At 46.4% G+C, this 17,042-nt stretch overlaps 1 protein-coding gene across 2 annotated transcripts in view; it reads right to left on the bottom strand.

The window, feature by feature from the left end:
* The window catches only part of LOC144817772 (putative N-acetyltransferase camello), a 43,471-nt gene extending 27,276 nt beyond the window's left edge, over nt 1-16,195 (bottom strand). For both annotated transcript variants that reach the window (XM_078674572.1, XM_078674573.1), the window contains exon 1: nt 15,974-16,195. The gene's annotated coding sequence lies outside the window, so the exon portion shown is untranslated. The remainder of the gene's footprint in view (nt 1-15,973) is intronic.
* Nucleotides 16,196-17,042: the final 847 nt, after the last annotated feature.

Here is a 17,042-nt window from a genome sequence, read left to right as displayed (position 1 = left end):
GACGCAGCCACATCTCCGGACACCTGAGAGACCTGCACTGGCTCCCGGTCAACAAGAGAATCACCTTCCGTCTCCTCACCCACGCGCACAAAGCCCTACACGACCAAGGCCCGAGCTACCTCAACAACCGGATCAACTTCTACACTCCCAAGCGCCTCCTCAGATCAACCAACCACGCCCTCGCCGCCGTCCCCCGCATCCGAAGAGAGACAACAGGAGGAAGGTCCTTCTCCTACCTGGCCGCCAAGACCTGGAACTCACTTCCCATCAATCTGCGCCTGACCCAAGACCACCTCTCCTTCAGGAAGAAGCTCAAGACTTGGCTGTTCGAGCAGTAGCGGCACCCCCCCCTCCCAGCGCCTTGAGACCCTACGGGTGAGTAGTGCGCTTTACAAATGACCTGATTGATTGATTGATTGCCAACCATCTCAGGCTTAACACTGATAAGACGGAGGTTTTGTTTTTTAATCAGAAAACTGCTATTCCCTCAAGCCTTTGGTGGCCGACAGTACTCGACCCCCCGCCCATCCCAGCACTAACAGTACGCAATTTGGGTTTCCAGTTTGATAATACCCTCTCCTGCACTCCCCAAATTAACAAGACTACTTCTGCATGCTTTGCAAAACTGTGTATGATTAGAAAGATTCTTCCATACCTCCCTTTAGATGCTCGTAGAACTGTGGTCCAGGCATTAATTACGTCCCATTTGGACTATGCCAACAGTCTCTACGCCGGTGCTCCTTTGTACCAAATTGAACGTTTGCAGATTGTGCAGAATGCGGCGGCGAGACTGATTGGTAACATTCCCTATCGTCAGTCTGTAGCATCCTACCGCAAAAAGCTGCACTGGCTCCCTATTGCCTGTCGTATCCAATTTAAGATTTTGACCCTCGCTTTTCGAGCTCTGAACGATTCCGGTCCAGGTTATCTGAAAAAACGGCTTGTCCTATCACAATCCGTTAGATCTCTACGATCTAATAGTCTACGTCTTCTGATCGTTCCTCGTTTCCGTCTTTCTAGGATGGGCGGTAGAGCATTTGGAGTCCTGACTGCCAGACTGTGGAATAACCTCCCCTTGGATTTAAGATTTGCTCCTACTGAACCCATTTTTTGCCGCAAACTGAAAACTTGGCTATTTTCCTCTCAATAATTCTGTTTCTTTGTACTTTTTTCTGAGTTTTTAGTCGCTAGCGCCGGGACACCCCCTCGGGGGTAGCCGTGCGCTCTATAAATTCCTTAAATAAATAAATAATAAATAACCTTTGTAACGATGTAACCTGTAACTATGATCTGATGCTCATGTAAAGCGCTCTGATACCTCTTGGTCTAGCCAGCGCTATATAAAACCTTTTAAATAAATAAAATTAATGTGGGAGACATAAAAAAAGAAATGGAAAGGTTCTGAGCATATACAGAGTCAAACTCGCAACAAATTCAAGCAAGAAGAAACTGCAGTGCGCCTATGTGGCACTGGAGCAAACCATGGTGTCCGAAGACGTGTTCACTTGAGTAGGAAACAAACAGGAAAAATATAGTACGTCCGTCTCACGCCACGAGTAAAGCATCCAGTCCCTGTGTGCATATCTTCTGTCCGTCCGCGTGCACATCTGGAATCTGTATCGATTCCAAAAGGCCCTCGCATGGCGAGAGCAGGGCATGTGCACTGCTAACGCCAGGACGAGACCTAAAAAGGAACTTGCACCGGATATAAGACAACTTGAGCTCACACATACTTAAACAGGAACTGACACGACAAGAAGAGTCCATTCATCTTGAACTGGGAGCCTCTGCTAGAATTCTCTGGACAGATCTCCATCTTGGAAAAGGACAGTTTAGACGGATTATCCAAGCCCATTTCTGAAGCTCATGGTGTCAGTTTGGCTCACAAAGAAGAAGCCCAGGTGTAGCATCCTTTGCCCATCGCTGAACCCCTCTTCCCAGACACCCCTTGCAGCTTGGGGGCACCTCTGCAGATTAACATGAGTGCAGAAACACCACTTAGGTCTTGGTGGCGAAGAAGCTTGCCAAGGTGTTGGATGCAGCGTCCAGCAACATGATGCTTGACAGCGTGAGGATCGCACCATCATTTACAATCTCTTCCAAGCTCTCAGCACATGTGGAACAGCTGCAAAGGAGCTGCTTAATTTGTGTGACATTTATTTAAGTGCAGTGATGGTGACAAATGTGTGTTTCTCCGACTCCCGATGAGTGACATTTGGAAGGGCTACAACATGTTCAAGTCCAGGGCTTCCATAAGCAAACAGACCAATATTTGGAAAGCCCAGTTGGGGGAGGCTAATTTTCCCATTAAACTGACTGTCCACACTCTAGGTAAAAGGTATATTAACATAATTGGGTGCCGCTCGCAGTCGGGACTTGAGTGAAGTTTCACAGCTGCAATTACCTGTTGGGGAAAGCGTTATTAATCCAGGACCACGCCGATTTGGGGCATCTTGTGAAGTGCGGGTCTGCGAGGACCAGGCAGCTTTGCGGCTCACGGACCTGCGGCACCTGTGCCCTCTTCCCGCCCTCCTCCACCTGGCAGCACTGAACGACTCGCCGCCCCCGCCCCGCGGGAGCCGCTCGCAGTCGGGACTTGAGTGAAGTTTCACAGCTGCAATTACCTGCTGGGGAAAGCGTTATTAATCCAGGACCACGCCGATTTGGGTCATCTTGTGAAGTGCGGGACTGCGAGGACCAGGGGGCTTTGCGGCTCACGGACCTGCCGCACCTGTGCCCCCTTCCCGTCCTCTTCCTCTTCATCACTATTTAAGTATTCCCACCCACGCGCACACGGGACACGCGCGGGCAGCGCCGGGCGAAGCCCTGGCAAAGGGCGGGCCCGTTTGAGCCCATTAGAGACCGGGTGAGACCGGACCGGGACCCCCCTCTTTCGCCTCCTTCTGTCTTTTGTTTCCCCAATTTATAACAGACTAAAGTGTACGAACGCTGTGTGTTATTTGACCTGTGGATACCTAATATTAATCTATAAGCATGTCCACTCGAGGCAGCAGGAGCAAAACTGCTGCAGAGGGAGTCAAACTAACAGGGACCCTTGATAACTTTATAATACGGGCTAATTCAGTAATTGACCAGGGCATCATTTTAATGGAACGCAGGGTATCCCAAGACCTAGCGTTTGCTAAAAGGTCTTCCATGGGACACCTCGCGGCGGCTCGCACCCCTGAACTGACAAAGGGAGTTGTCCCCCTAGAGATCAATGCGGAGGTGCATAGTGTACCGCCTGGGGGAGCTCAAAGATTCTCGCTCCCCTTAGTTGACCTATCGATGAATTCAGATACAGACCTGGAAAAAACACCGTCACTTATTTTAGAACGTACACAACAAGAAATATACACCAGCTCATCTAGGGAAAGGAGCGAGGGCGCAATCCCTAAAAAGAAAAACACTAATTTCCACACGACTACCCCAAGGGCAACAAAAACTAAAGTAGTTAAACCCAAGGGTACTCAAAATATATCTAATAAACAGGGGTAGGGCCTAGAGCAGCCAACTAAGATAGGGCAGGAACATTTGATAACAGGAGTCGCAAATCCGACTTTAGACCAATGCGGATCCAGAGGGCCAATTTCTAGTTAATTTGGGGAAATTACTTAAAACCCTCCTCGCACCACTAGAAAGCAGATTATCAAACATTGAAAAACAGCTAAATGAATTAAATAATCTGACTAAGAATACGGCGAATCCTGGGACAACAAAAAAATTACAAAAATCTGCAAAAATTGAGAAAATACTCACCTCACTCCCCGCACCTTCCGCCTCCCTCCATCCCATTGCACTCCCCCCCCTCAGCCAGAGGCTCCTTGCCTGCGAACTTTTGATCAGATCTCCACGGATACCTTTTTAGAAACCCTGAAAGCTGTAAAAAGTGGCTCACCAGCGGACCCTGCTCCAATCAGTAAGTTGAAACTGGTTGCCCCTACAATTGCCCAACCCTTCACCAATCTAATAAACACCTCCTTCAGGAGTGGGGCCGTACCAGCTAACTGGAAAAAGGCTACGGTTAAAGCCCTCCTAAAGAAACCCCACCTGGACCCTCTAGACCCTTCCAACTTCAGGCCGATTTCACTTCTTCCAGGGATTAGTAAAGTGGCTGAACGAATAGCTAACAAACAGCTATCCTCCTTCTTGGAGTCCAATCACCTATTACGCGACTCCCAGACTGGCTTCAGACCGGGCCAAGGCACCGACACCGCCTTGCTCGCAGTTGTCGAAGAGGCGAGAGCCATCATTGACGCAGGAGGATCAGTGGCAGTGATCCTCCTCGACCTAAGTGCCGCCTTCGACACGGTGGACCACTCCATCTTGGTCCACCGGCTGAGCCAGCTGGGAATCACCGACTCAGCCCTCGCATGGATTAAATCCTTCCTCGATGGAAGATCATTCCAGGTATCAGACGGCTGTTCCACGTCTAAACCCCTGCCTATGTGGTGTGGGGTCCCTCAGGGCTCCTCCCTCAGCCCCACACTTTTTAATGTCTATATGGCCCCCCTTGACGACATCATCACTCCCTTCGGTGTCAAGTCAGTGATGTACGCCGACGACACCCAGCTGGTGGTGTCCATTAACCACTCTGACTCTAGCCTAGGAAATCTCGCTAGTTGCCTAGAAGGGATCTCACAATGGATGTCGGACTCTAGACTCAAGCTCAACGGCGACAAATCCGAAATCCTCCTATTGGGCAACCGACACAAACTACCTGTAAACCTTCCTTGGCCAGCCTGCATGGGCACCTACCCTACTCCCAAAACAGAAGTTAAAAGCCTAGGTATCTGGCTCGACCAGGACCTTAATTTCAAAACTCAGGCCAGGAAAACATCAGGGACTTGCTTCGGACTAATCCGTATGGCCCGTAAGATCCTCCACCTGATCCCTTTCCAATCCAGGAAGTTACTGATGCAGGGACTGGTTAACTCAAGACTTGATTATGGTAACATCCTATACTTGGGAGCCCCTGCATCAGTCATTCAAAAACTCCAGGTGGCCCAAAATGCCGCAGCCAGAGTCCTCACGGGAACCAAAGCACGGAACTCCGCGAAACCTGCCCTCAGGAGCCTTCACTGGCTCCCAGTCAAAGAGCGCATTACGTTCAAAACGCTCTGCATAGCGCACAAAATCTTACAGGATAAAGGCCCCCCTATACTCAGATCCCTGATGAAACCTCACAAAGCCAGCCGTCACTTAAGATCTGATTCACTGGCACTGGCCTCCATCCCGAGAATAAAAAAGGCAAGATCGGGCGGCCGCAGGTTCGCCTATAACGCGCCTAAACTGTGGAACTCCCTTCCACTACCCATGAGGAGTGAACAGAACTTACTATCATTCCGAAAAAAATTTAAAACCTGGCTCTTTCCCTAATCACCTTCCTGCACTGACCTCACTTGGAATAAACTTGGTCCTCTCAGCGCTGGGATGCCCAAGGGTAGCTATGCGCTCTATAAATCCTCATCCAAATCCAAATCCAAATCCTAATATTAAACTCCCTAATGTTGGCAAAACAGGATTAGCGACTACAAAACTCCCAACACCAGCAAAAAAAGCTATTTCTAAACCTGTATCTGCAACTGAGAAGAAAGTAGCCGATAAGCCCCCTGGCCCGACTCAGCAATCTGGGAGGGAGGAGAATTCATCTACTACACCCGATGTTCACCATAAAAAACACAGGGGAAGGGGGGTTACTGAGGGCAGACCTCCCGTGAATTTGCCCCCAGAGGCGAGCCCTTATGTAGTTGTCCTGACAGGTATACCAGAACTGGAAGAATTAGCTGAGGAATCAACTTGGTCCTCGAAAAACAAAGTATCTCATTGGCTGAATACAAATCGTCCCCTACCCCCGAACATGTCAAGTAAGATTCTAATGGTGCGTAGGGCGCCATGGGTAGGTTACGAGAGGAAAACAATTAATGGAGACTGTGTGCTGGTTAACTTTGAGGACCACCGTACGGTCGATTATATTTGCACATGGAGTATACAAACAAGTGAAGTAGGGATAGAAACCAGACGCCTTTCAAACTTCTACCCACATAGGAATTTTTCAGGTCCCAATTATGGAGGTCAATGGGGTAATCTGGGAAACACAGGCCATCGAGAGTGGGGAGGATACTTAAATGGAAACCCTTTATATATGGAAAATTGGAGGGGGATTCCCACCACTAACCGTTTCAGTTGTCTTGAGATGGTGGACTGACTGAAAACGAGATCAGGGAGCACAGATGATTATAGGAGAGAACAGATTAAAATAAATTTACCTGAAATCAGGGGTGACCACTACATAACCAACCCATCATTCGAGCAAAACTTGGAAAATTGACCAGATAACTTTATTATTGACTGTCCACCAGAAAAAGGGAAGGAATTAAATGATTGCAGTGGACCCACCCGAATATATGATGACCCGGGCAATAGGGCTCACCATCTAACGGTCTTAAGTGATGGGAGGGGTGATCATGGACAACCTCCAGAAGTCGTATCTCACGATAATGGTAGCCCTTTGTAAATGATGGTAGGGGGAAATTTAACCCTCCTGTCTTGGAATATAGCGGGATTGTCCAGTAAAGTTAAAAAACCCACATTCCTGTTATTTGTAGAAAATTTAAACGTTATTTGTTTACAGGAATGTTGGGAAAAAAAAGGAGATTCATATGAATGGCTACCGTACATTCTTCACTGCAGCGAAACAGACTAGCAGGGGTAGGAGTTCAGGTGGTCTCTGTACCTTCATATCAAACACGCTGAACGTGGTAGTAAAAATTCTACGTACTGGCGGAGATTACTACCAGTTACTCCTACTGAAGGTGGGGGGGGAAACAGCAGGTCCTCCTGATTAATCTATATAATAATATCCCAAAAGATGAAGTAGATAAAGCCCTAAGGATTTAAATAATACCCTCCACACTCATCAGGATCAGAAGCAAAATGAGATGTGTGTCATTCTGACTGGCGACTTCAACTGCCACTTATGCCCTCATAGCGGGCCTGGCATATGCGGATTGACTATCCTTAAGGGAGATTCTTGTACCCACTTTGAGCATACAAAGATAGGGAATTTCTTTAATAACCTGATATATAAATGGGATTTAGAATTTGCAAACGAGTTTTGCACCCAACAGGTGGCCTTTCAACCAACTTTTAATGGGCGTGGTGCTGGGTCAGTGATTGATTTCACATTAGTAACAACAAGCTATCATCACCGCGTTCTGAGTTTTAAAACGGAGGATAACGTGATGAGTGATCACTTCCCAATTTCATCATCTTTTAACTTTACGGTAGACAACCCACAGAATATAGAAGTAGCTGAAAATATTTATCGCCATGGGATTGCCTTGTCTAGAGTTAACGGCTACTCAATAAAATGGAATAAAGTGGACCCAGACACCTTTCTGCATACTTTAATATCTGGCAACTTGAACAATTTTATGACCTGCCTTACAGAAGAGGTCAATCCTATACTGGTCGTACCCGCCTTTCTTAAAATAACAGGTCAAATCTGTACCCAACTAACTCGTAGGACAAGGGAAGGAGAGAGACTCAATACTGAAGGCTGGTTTAACTCAGACTGCAGCAAAACACATGCTCTCTTAATGTCAACCCTTAAAAAAATACCCAAAAACATTCTAGATATAAGGGCAGCTAGATCAGGCTACAAAGCTGCATTAAAGAAGAGAAAATCAGAAATAAAGGAGGCTGCCTGGGAAAAACTCCATAAGGCATGTGCACTGCGAGACAATACGGCCTTTTGGAAGGCCGTAAATGCCCCTTTTTTCGTTGAAAGGAATACAGACACACTCGAGATAGCAATAGAAGAGGCTGCATGGGTAAATCATTTCTCTGAACTATACAAGAAAGATGATACAATTAGCTCAGAATGTCTTGCCCACCAGATAAGCGATGAGTCCGAAACCCAGGGATCATTCCCCCTGGAAATAGCTTTCTCATTAGAAGAAGTAGAATTAGCTATCACAGATAGCTCGTCAAATAAAGCCCTGGGACCAGACGGAGTACCGATAGACATTTACAAGTTCAATATCTCCCTTTGGGCACCCCTCCTGACGAATGGACTTAACAGTTGTAATAAAAACGGTTTTCCATCAACTTGGCAGGAGGCGATTGTTGTACCAATTTTTAAAAAGGGAGATCGAAGTGATCCTAAGTGCTAAAGACCAATATCATTACTGGACTCTTTAATGAAAGTGGCTGGCAGAATCATACTGAACAGATTACATACATGGGCCAAGGAAGTAAACGCCCTTTCTAAATTCCAGTATGGCTTTGTTTCTGGTTTAGGCACTGTCGAACAAGGTCTTAACTTAGCCATGATTATGGGAAAGTATGTGGTGGCTAAAAAGGGAAATTTATTTGTTGACTTGAGCTCAGCGTTCGATTGTCTGAGCCATGAAGTGATGTGGGACACTTTAAAAGATATCGGTATTGAGGCTAACATTCTTAACTTTATAAAAGAATTATACAGAGGGGCAGGGGCGAAGGTACGTTTTGGCAAAAATGGTGAATGTACAGCCAAATTCCCAATAAAGAAAGGCGTACGGCAGGGCTGTATTTTGGCACCCTTTTTATTCAATTTCTACATAAACAGTGTGGCAACCTTTTTAATTGATCAAGATCTGGATTACCCTTGTATTGACGGTGTCGCGGTACCTATACTTCTGTACGCAGATGATGCTGTCATAATGGCAAGGACCCAATTGAGCCTCCAGAAGGCCCTAACCAGTTTTTCAGAATATATGGACGTAAGAGGCCTAAAGATTAATATCGGGAAAACCTTTGCCATGTGCTGCTCATCTAAAAAGAATGTACCTTGTAATATTTTCTTAAAGCAGTCAAAGATAGCTGTTACAAATACTTTTTCATATCTAGGGATCGTTTTTAACAACAAAGGTACATGGTCCACAGCTGCAGCTTCAAGGAAAATGGCTTTTGGTCGGGCCATTGGTGCTGTAAAACAGTTTGCGAATAAATTGGGGGGGGGGGGAAGGCCGGTACGCATCCTGCTGGATATATACAAGGCAAAATGCGTGTCAACTGCCATATATGGGGCGGGCATTTGGGGGCTTGCTGATTGTACAGAAATTCAAAAATGTGAAAATGGTTTTACGAGATACCTGCTAGCCGCCTCAAAATCTACCTCCACATATGTATGCCACAAGGAGCTTGCCTTGCTCCATATTTCAGATTTGGCAAAGATTTCCCCAGTTTTGTTGTGGCATAAAGTATGGTCATCTACTGAAACTGAGTTTAATAGGGCCATTACTCAGGACTGTGTAAAACACCATGGTGCAAAATACATTCAGTGGTTAAGATATGTAAAAACTTTTCTAACAGACATTGCCTATCCGGAGTTTTATAATGACCCGTCTACACTAACCACCATCTCTAGAAAAGCATTGAAGGAGGCTTGTTTTGTGTATATGGAAGATAAACGTTGGCAGGCAGAGGGAAAGAAGGCCTCTGTTATTCAACATCAATACTTAATGCAGGGTCCGGGCATTCACCTGTACCTATCATCTAATTGGTCCAGCTACAGCAGAATGCTGCTATCACGATTGAGAACTGGCACTTTCTTCAGATTGGTAACTTTTCCAGACATAAATGACTGGTCAAAAGATTTAATACCATGTCCCTGTGATGATTCTTCCTTACAATCACCTATACATTGTATCCTATTTTGTAAATTTTATGCATATAGCAGGAAGAGATATTTGTTACCTTTGTTAAAGACATGGGGCCTGAGACAATGTAGACCTGCCTTTTTTAAGATCCAGTTATTACAAGATGAAAAGTCTATAACTATGGTCTCTATGTTTTTAAAAAGTATCATTAGATGCAGATCCTCAATGTGTTGAAATAGATTTTTTTATGAACAGTATAAAGGCTTGTCCTCAACTTTGCCATTTTATTATTGAATCTTATTGTATATATATATCTATTTTTATGTGCTTTTATGATTTTTCAATTGAAATCGAATAAAAAGAAATGCAGGTCCGGTAACTATAATTGGACTATTAACGGACAAAAACTTGAGGTGGTGAAAACCTATACCTTCTTAGGGAAAATAATCTCCGCAAATTTGAGTGAGAAGCCTCATATTGAACATAACTCCCGTAAAGCGTTGGCTCATGGGACAGGGCTTTATGCTTTGTATAATGCAACTGGGAAAAGGCACTTTTCCCTCTTCCTGGATGTATTTAGAGCGAAAATTCCCGCTACACTCTTATATGGAATGGAATTAGTGGAGTTGAATCAATGGGGCTTTATGCATAAAATAGAAGGAAAGGTACTAAGGAAAATTTCTTCCCTTAACACTGCATGCTCAACATCTGCATGCAGGTTAGAATTCGGACTTCGTAGCTGTTGGGTACAGGGGTTGGTTGCTCTTGTAAGATGGGTAGCCTGTTTGGCTAGAGGTAAACTAGGTACCTTAAGAGAACTTATCAAAAAAGAACTCCTGGGTAACTTTAATGAGTACTCGCAGTTAGTAAAAAACTTTAGAAAAGCGGTATCTCTGCTTGAATTGGATGAAAGTACATTATTTTTACTTTCACCATCTGAACTTAAGCTCAAACTAAAAAGTGCATCTTGGGAGCTATGTTATAAGTCTGACATCCTTGCCCATCCGAGCCAAAAAGAAAGAGAAGCCCTGATAAAAACATATATTCCAAAATTAGCCCAACAATATCTTATTTGGAATATTCCCCACAGTGTCCGTAGACTATGGTACCTGTTAAGACATCATTTGCTTCCACTTAATATACTTCTAGCAAAATGGTATGGGATATCTCCTCTATGCAATTTCTGTAATACTGCGGTACAGGATGTCAATCATGTTATGTTTATTTGTCCCGCATTGCGCCCATTGCGCCTCAAATGGTTAAAACCAATTTGTTTACAATTGGGAATTGTAAATGTAAAAATGTTCTTCCATGCACTTTATTGCCCCCCAAATGAAATGTTTTGTTCCAGGATTTTTAAATTTTTTAAAGAGATTTTAGATATTTATTAATGAAATACAGGGAGATGTTGATGATCGCTTTACTTGTTGATAATTAGTGTCCTCTTATGTTCTAAGTCGATTTTATGTGTTATTTGGAAATATAATTGTGTGTATAAATTTTATGTGGCCCTCTATTGAGAGCCAAAACATAATAAATAAACTTTGAACTTTGAATAAAGCTATCTTTGACTTGACATAATTGTAGCTTCAAAAGATGGGAGCCTTTGTCTGTATTATATAGCAGTGTGGAGTTTCAATTGCTTACTTCTGCTTGATTACTCTGTAAACTGCTTTTTTGGTTGGTCTAGTAAGACGTTACTCCATTTGTTGTGCATTATCAGGAAAGGCTGTTTGCAGTGCCACGTATATTTTTTTATTTTTTTTATAGATTTCTAAAGCGCGTAGTCACCTCCAGGGGTATCCCAGCGCTGAACCTATTACCACCAGTGGAGGATAGTCAGGAGTGGGATGGATGGCTCAGGGAAAGAGTAGTGTTTTGAGAGCCTTCCTAAATTTTAGAAGGTTTGGTTCTGTTCTGAGGCTCAGGGGCAGTGTGTTCCATTTTTTTCCCGTATTGACCGAGAAGCGACGGCCACCGAACCGGGCCTTCTTCACCTTAGGGACCGTGATGAAGTTCCCATGTTCGGAGCGGAGCGCTCTTGTGGGTCGGTAGGGAGTGATCCAGTTCCGAAGAATAGGGGGGCCAGCATTGTGCAGTACCTTGTGGGCCAGACATAGGGCCTTGAAGGTAACTCTTTCCCTAATAGGGAGCCAATGCAGCGTCCTCAGGGCGGGCTTGGCAGATGTTCTCGCCGGGGTGTTTGTGAGGAGTCGGGCTGCGGCATTTTGGGCTTTTTGAAGAGTTTGGAGTGATGCTTCTGGGGATCCTAGGTATATGGCATTACAGTAATCCAGCCTCGATAAAATTAGGCCTTGGATCAGCAGGAGGCGCGATTGGGAAGGTAGTAGGGGGAGTACCTTCCTGCATGATCTCAGTAGTCCGTAGCAGATGCCGGCTGTCTTTCTTGCCTGAGTCCTAAAGGAGAGATCAGTCTCTAGCCACACTCCGAGGCTCTTGACCTCAGTCTTGGGGGTGGGGGGTTCACCCATGCAGGCGGGCCAGATGTTCGGGGGAAGGCTCGTGGTGTTATGCCCTAGGAGCAGAATCTCTGTCTTGGAGCCATTTAGTTTCAAGGCAGAGTTGCTCATCCACTGATGTACACTGGTTAGACAGTCGTGGAGATTAGAGGGCTCTAGCCTGGGGTGGGAGAGCGTTACCACTAACTGGGTGTCGTCGGCGTAGCTGACTATGGATACTCCATAGGGTGACACCAGTTCCTCCAGTGGGGCCATATACACGTTAAACAGCGTGGGGCTCAGGGATGAGCCCTGAGGCACGCCACACTGGAGGGGAATGGAGGGGGAGCGGCTTTCACCTTCCCATACTTGGAAGGAGCGTCGGGAGAGAAAGGATGAGAGCCATTTCAGTGCCCTGTCTTTTACCCCGATATTATCGAGACGGTGAGTCAGGACCTGGTGACTGACCGTGTCGAAGGCCGCACTCAGGTCCAGGAGGACCACTGCCACTGATCCTCCTGTATCGATAATTTCCCTGGTCTTTTCTACTGCAGCCAGGAGGGCGGTGTCCGTGCCCTGACCTGGTCTGAAGCCCGTCTGGGAGTCGTTTAGGAGATGGTTTGACTCCAGAAAGTGTGATAATTTTTTATTTGCTAGTTTTTCTGCCACCTTGCCTATCCAAGGGAGGAGTGAGATGGGTCTATAGTTGGATAGGTCGGCAGGGTCTAGCGATGGTTTTTAAGGAGTCCTTTGACGATAGCCTCTTTCCAGTTCGAGGGGACTTCTCCCAGTGCCAGTGAGGTGTTAATAAGGGCTGTCAGTTGAGGGACTATGGCCTGAGGGATGGTTTTGACGAACCGTACCGGCACTGGGTCACTGGGGGCTCCGCTCTTGATTGAAATGAGTGCGGCCATCACTTCCACTTCTGTGACTGGGCCGAGTGCCGCTAGATGTGGCTTATTGGTTGTTGGCGATGGGTCCTTGGATTTTATGATGTCGGGTTTAGTGACAGGAAGGGAGGTGATGATTCTTTTGATTTTTTCGTCAAAGAAGACGGCCAGCTTTACGCATTTTTCCTCCGCTGCTTTGGGGTCCATAGGTGTCTGTGGGGGGTCGGGGACATGGAGGAGCTCTTTAAGGATGGAGAATGTCTCCTTAGCTGAACAAGAGGAGCCCTTTATTTTTTCCTCGTAGAAGGCACTTTTTGCTTCGTGGAGGGCACGTTTGTATGCTTTCATGGATGACTGGTACGCATTTTTCTCTGGTGTCAACTTGTTTCTCCTCCAAGAACGTTCGGACTTTTTGCACTCTTTCTTGAGGGTGTTGAGAGCGGGTGTGTACCAGGGAGCGGGAGTGGCCCGTTTGACGTGTTTTAGGGTACTGTTGAGGGGAACAAGACTGTCTAGGGGAAGAACTAGCCAGTCGTTAAATTCTCTGTCAGCGGAGTTGGGGTCCGTGGGCAGGGGACTCATGGTTTCCCGGAGCATGGATTCCCATTCCTCTGGTATTAGCTTATACCATCGTCTGGTGCGTATCCTCGTTTTCTGTTTAGTGACAGTGGTGGGATTGATTGACCAGTGCATTGGGATCAGCATGTGGTCTGTCCAAGGCAGAGGGGTCGGGTCCAGGGTCTTTAAGTTCTTAACGTTGGTGAGAATAGGATCCAGGAGATGGCCTTTCTCGTGGGTGGCTTTAGTATTTTGGAGGTGGAGGTCGGCCGTGTTTAGGTCAGCGAGAAGGTTGGATGCGGCATTGTCCGCGGGATCCAAAAAGTGAAGGTTAAAATCCCCTAGAAGGAGGAAGTTCGAAACTGAAATCGTTTTAAGTGAGATGTAATCCATCAGGGTACTGGAGAATTCTCCCAGTGCGCCCGGCGGCCGGTACACTAAAACTCCCGAGAGGGAGATAGATGGCGAGATCTGAATGGTGAAATTACAATTTTCACAATCTTTGATGGTTCCCTCTTCTATTCTGCATTTGAGATGGTTTTTGTGAATTATGGCTAGGCCACCACCTCTCCCGATAGGTCTATTAAGGCCGCAGATTTGGTAACCGGGGGGTGTTGCATTGACCATGTCAAAGTCAGTGTGTGGGGTCAGCCATGTTTCGGTCAAGAACAGAATGTCTAACATCCGGTCCTGGATGAGCAGGTATGTTTCATGGGCGTGTTTTGCTAGGGATCTGCAGTTCAGAAGGCCAAGGCGAAGCCCTTGGGGAGCTTCTGTGTAAGCAGTATGTTTTCGCCTCATGCATAAGGCCAGGAGGATATGCTATACAAGTAGCATAGTGGAATAGAAGAGCACCTTGAGGATTTGTAGGAAGTGTGACAGACACCTTACAAACCAGGGAGACCTGTAGTTTGAGTTAGTGGAGTCATTTGGGAACAACCAGGTCACCGCTGCCCTTCCGATAGCTAGATGGCCATAGACGACCTATTTTTCTTTAGGAGCATGCGACAGGACACTCGCGTAGTAGCCGAGCGCTCTACAAATCTCTTCATTCATTCATTTATTTCACGACCTACATGTCTAGGGAGAATGGGGACATCCCACTATTGTGTATTTTAGAGGGCCGGCCTGGAAAGCAGTCCTGGCAAAAATTAACAAACCAGCCCCAGACTGCAGGAGGTTGCAATTAGACAGGTTCCATGCTGGCACAGGCGACTGTGGGCAGCGGTTCCTGCTGCCCCTCTGGAAACAAATTAGAATGGCCTGTAAGGCCCTGGGGTATGGGTGGGAAGCTCTTCTGAAAACGACAGAAGCCCTATCACTTGTGACACCGTGAAACCATCAGTAAGACATGAAACCATAACTCGCCCAACAAATGCAATGCTTTTGACCTCACAATAGTTATCCTAATAGGAAACAGCACCTAAAAGCAAGGCATTATTAAACCAACAATTAATGCTACATTAATAGCGGCCTTTAGTGTTAAGCATAATATCATATGTAATCTCATCTGTAAAACCATTTACCACATTTGTAATTGCATCTGTCACATCTAGGCCCCCAGCGCCTAGAGACCCTAACGGGTGATTGTGCGCTTTACAAATGTGGATATTATTATTATTATTATCTAGGGTGAGGTCAATGGCATAGCATGTGGTGTGTGAGTTGCTGATTGAGGTCCTAACCATAACGTGGAAATGTCAGTGTTTTTTTTCAGTTTTGAATTATAATAACCATAACTTACTGTGGTTTCTCCAGAAAATGTTGACTTTTATTTAAATGTTAATTTCTTATAACCAAAACTAACAATAACTTTAATTTGACCTTTTGTTTAGTAAACAAATGTATGCAGATAGATTTCACTGAAAAAGAAAGGTTAATGTGATGTTATAGTTAGGTGTTGAAATCCAATGGTTAAAAGAGTGCTGTTGTAAAACTTTCGATTAAAGTACATTGCCATGTAGAGTGACGTCATGTCTCTAGACTTGACCTGGTCACTCACGCTGCCCAAGAGCAAGCTGCATTATGGGAAGTTTGAGCTTCTGTTTACTGCCATACACGACCAGCTCCACGTTCAGCGAGGTTCCAGAGACGGGACTTCCCGAGAGTGTCACACGCCTGCCTGCCTGAGCTGAAGAAATGATCAGAGGGTGACCACAGGAAATGGCTTGTCTGGACTACACAATCGAGAGTCACTTGACAAGTAAAATGGACAGATGAGAAACGACAACGGAGGAAAATGCAGGGCATTTAAGATTTGTGCGTGAATGCCGGGACTGAGAGTTCAGCGCAGCCCTTGAAATGTTCTGGGAATGTGTGTTAACATTTAAATTACGATAAATAAACACAGCGAAGTGAAAGTGGCAGTTTTCGGTGCAGACCTAAATAAATGATTATTTCGCCGATGGATGGGACGCCTTACCTGCAGAGGATGCTTTCACTAAATGGCTCTGCCCTTCGCCTGCAGCGTTTTCAGACTGTCGGCGCCCCTGCACTGAGCCGCCTGACTGAAACACCAGCCGCCTCCGGAAGCACTAGCCGCCTGCCTCTAAGCGCTGGTCACATGATGGGGCAGATGCACTGCAGCCGGGAACGGACTGGGATGGGGAGCTCCCATAATGCAGCTGGGCTCGGTCGGGCAGCGCCTAAACACAACAGTGATGAAATCACCCCGCGTGGAACCTATAATGACTCCCGATCGAAACCCTGCCCCCACCCTCTCACCGGACAGGCCGCATTCTCGGCGTGACAGACAGATGGCCTGGCGTGCCCTGCTGCCGCCCCTGGGGCTGGTACCGATGCAACAGAGGGGTGTCGGTTTGTATTGTCAGACTGACAGTCACGGCCGCTCTGGATGTCAGTCTATGAGTGTGTAAGCAAGTAATGGACAGGTGTGGGGGTTTTAGGTGCAGGAGACTCAACCGCAGCTTTTTAGACCTTTTTTTATTCAGAAAAAAAGGCTTCAACAAAGAGGGAGCCCACAGTGCTCTGTTTTCAGGTCTGGCTCGAAAATGCTTCATGATATAACAAAGTAAAGTAAAGTCCACATTTGTAAAGCGCACAATCACCCGTAAGGGTCTCTAGGGGGCCGTCGGGAAGATTAAGCGAGCTATTGCCCAGAGTCACATGGTGCTGGGCTGACCTGCCGCCGGAGCCGGGGATCGAACCGTGGTCCCCAGATTCCAGCGTCAGTCGCCCTGGCCGCGGCGCCACACCTCTTCCTACAGAGTAAACAAAACGACAGGTCCCAGAATTCAAAGGAATAAACTGAAGTTGGAGCAGGGCAACCCACATGGAACTGGAAACCTCCAAGGGCAGTAGTAAAATGTTAGACTCTGCCTTTCTGTCTGCAGAGCTCGAGCGCTTCTAATCTACAGAGCCCTCCTTCAAGCTGCTTGCAGATGGCAAAGGCCGAGCAACCACCTTCACGACCTACAGCTCACTGCGTGACACATGATTTCGAAGCGCTTTTGAGTGCAAACTGCCTCCCC

Source organism: Lissotriton helveticus, chromosome 2_1, assembly GCF_964261635.1.
Source record: "Lissotriton helveticus chromosome 2_1, aLisHel1.1, whole genome shotgun sequence".
Taxonomy (NCBI): Eukaryota; Metazoa; Chordata; class Amphibia; order Caudata; family Salamandridae; genus Lissotriton; species Lissotriton helveticus.
Note: the sequence above shows the minus strand (reverse complement) of the source record. Positions and strands in the feature narration are given on the sequence as shown.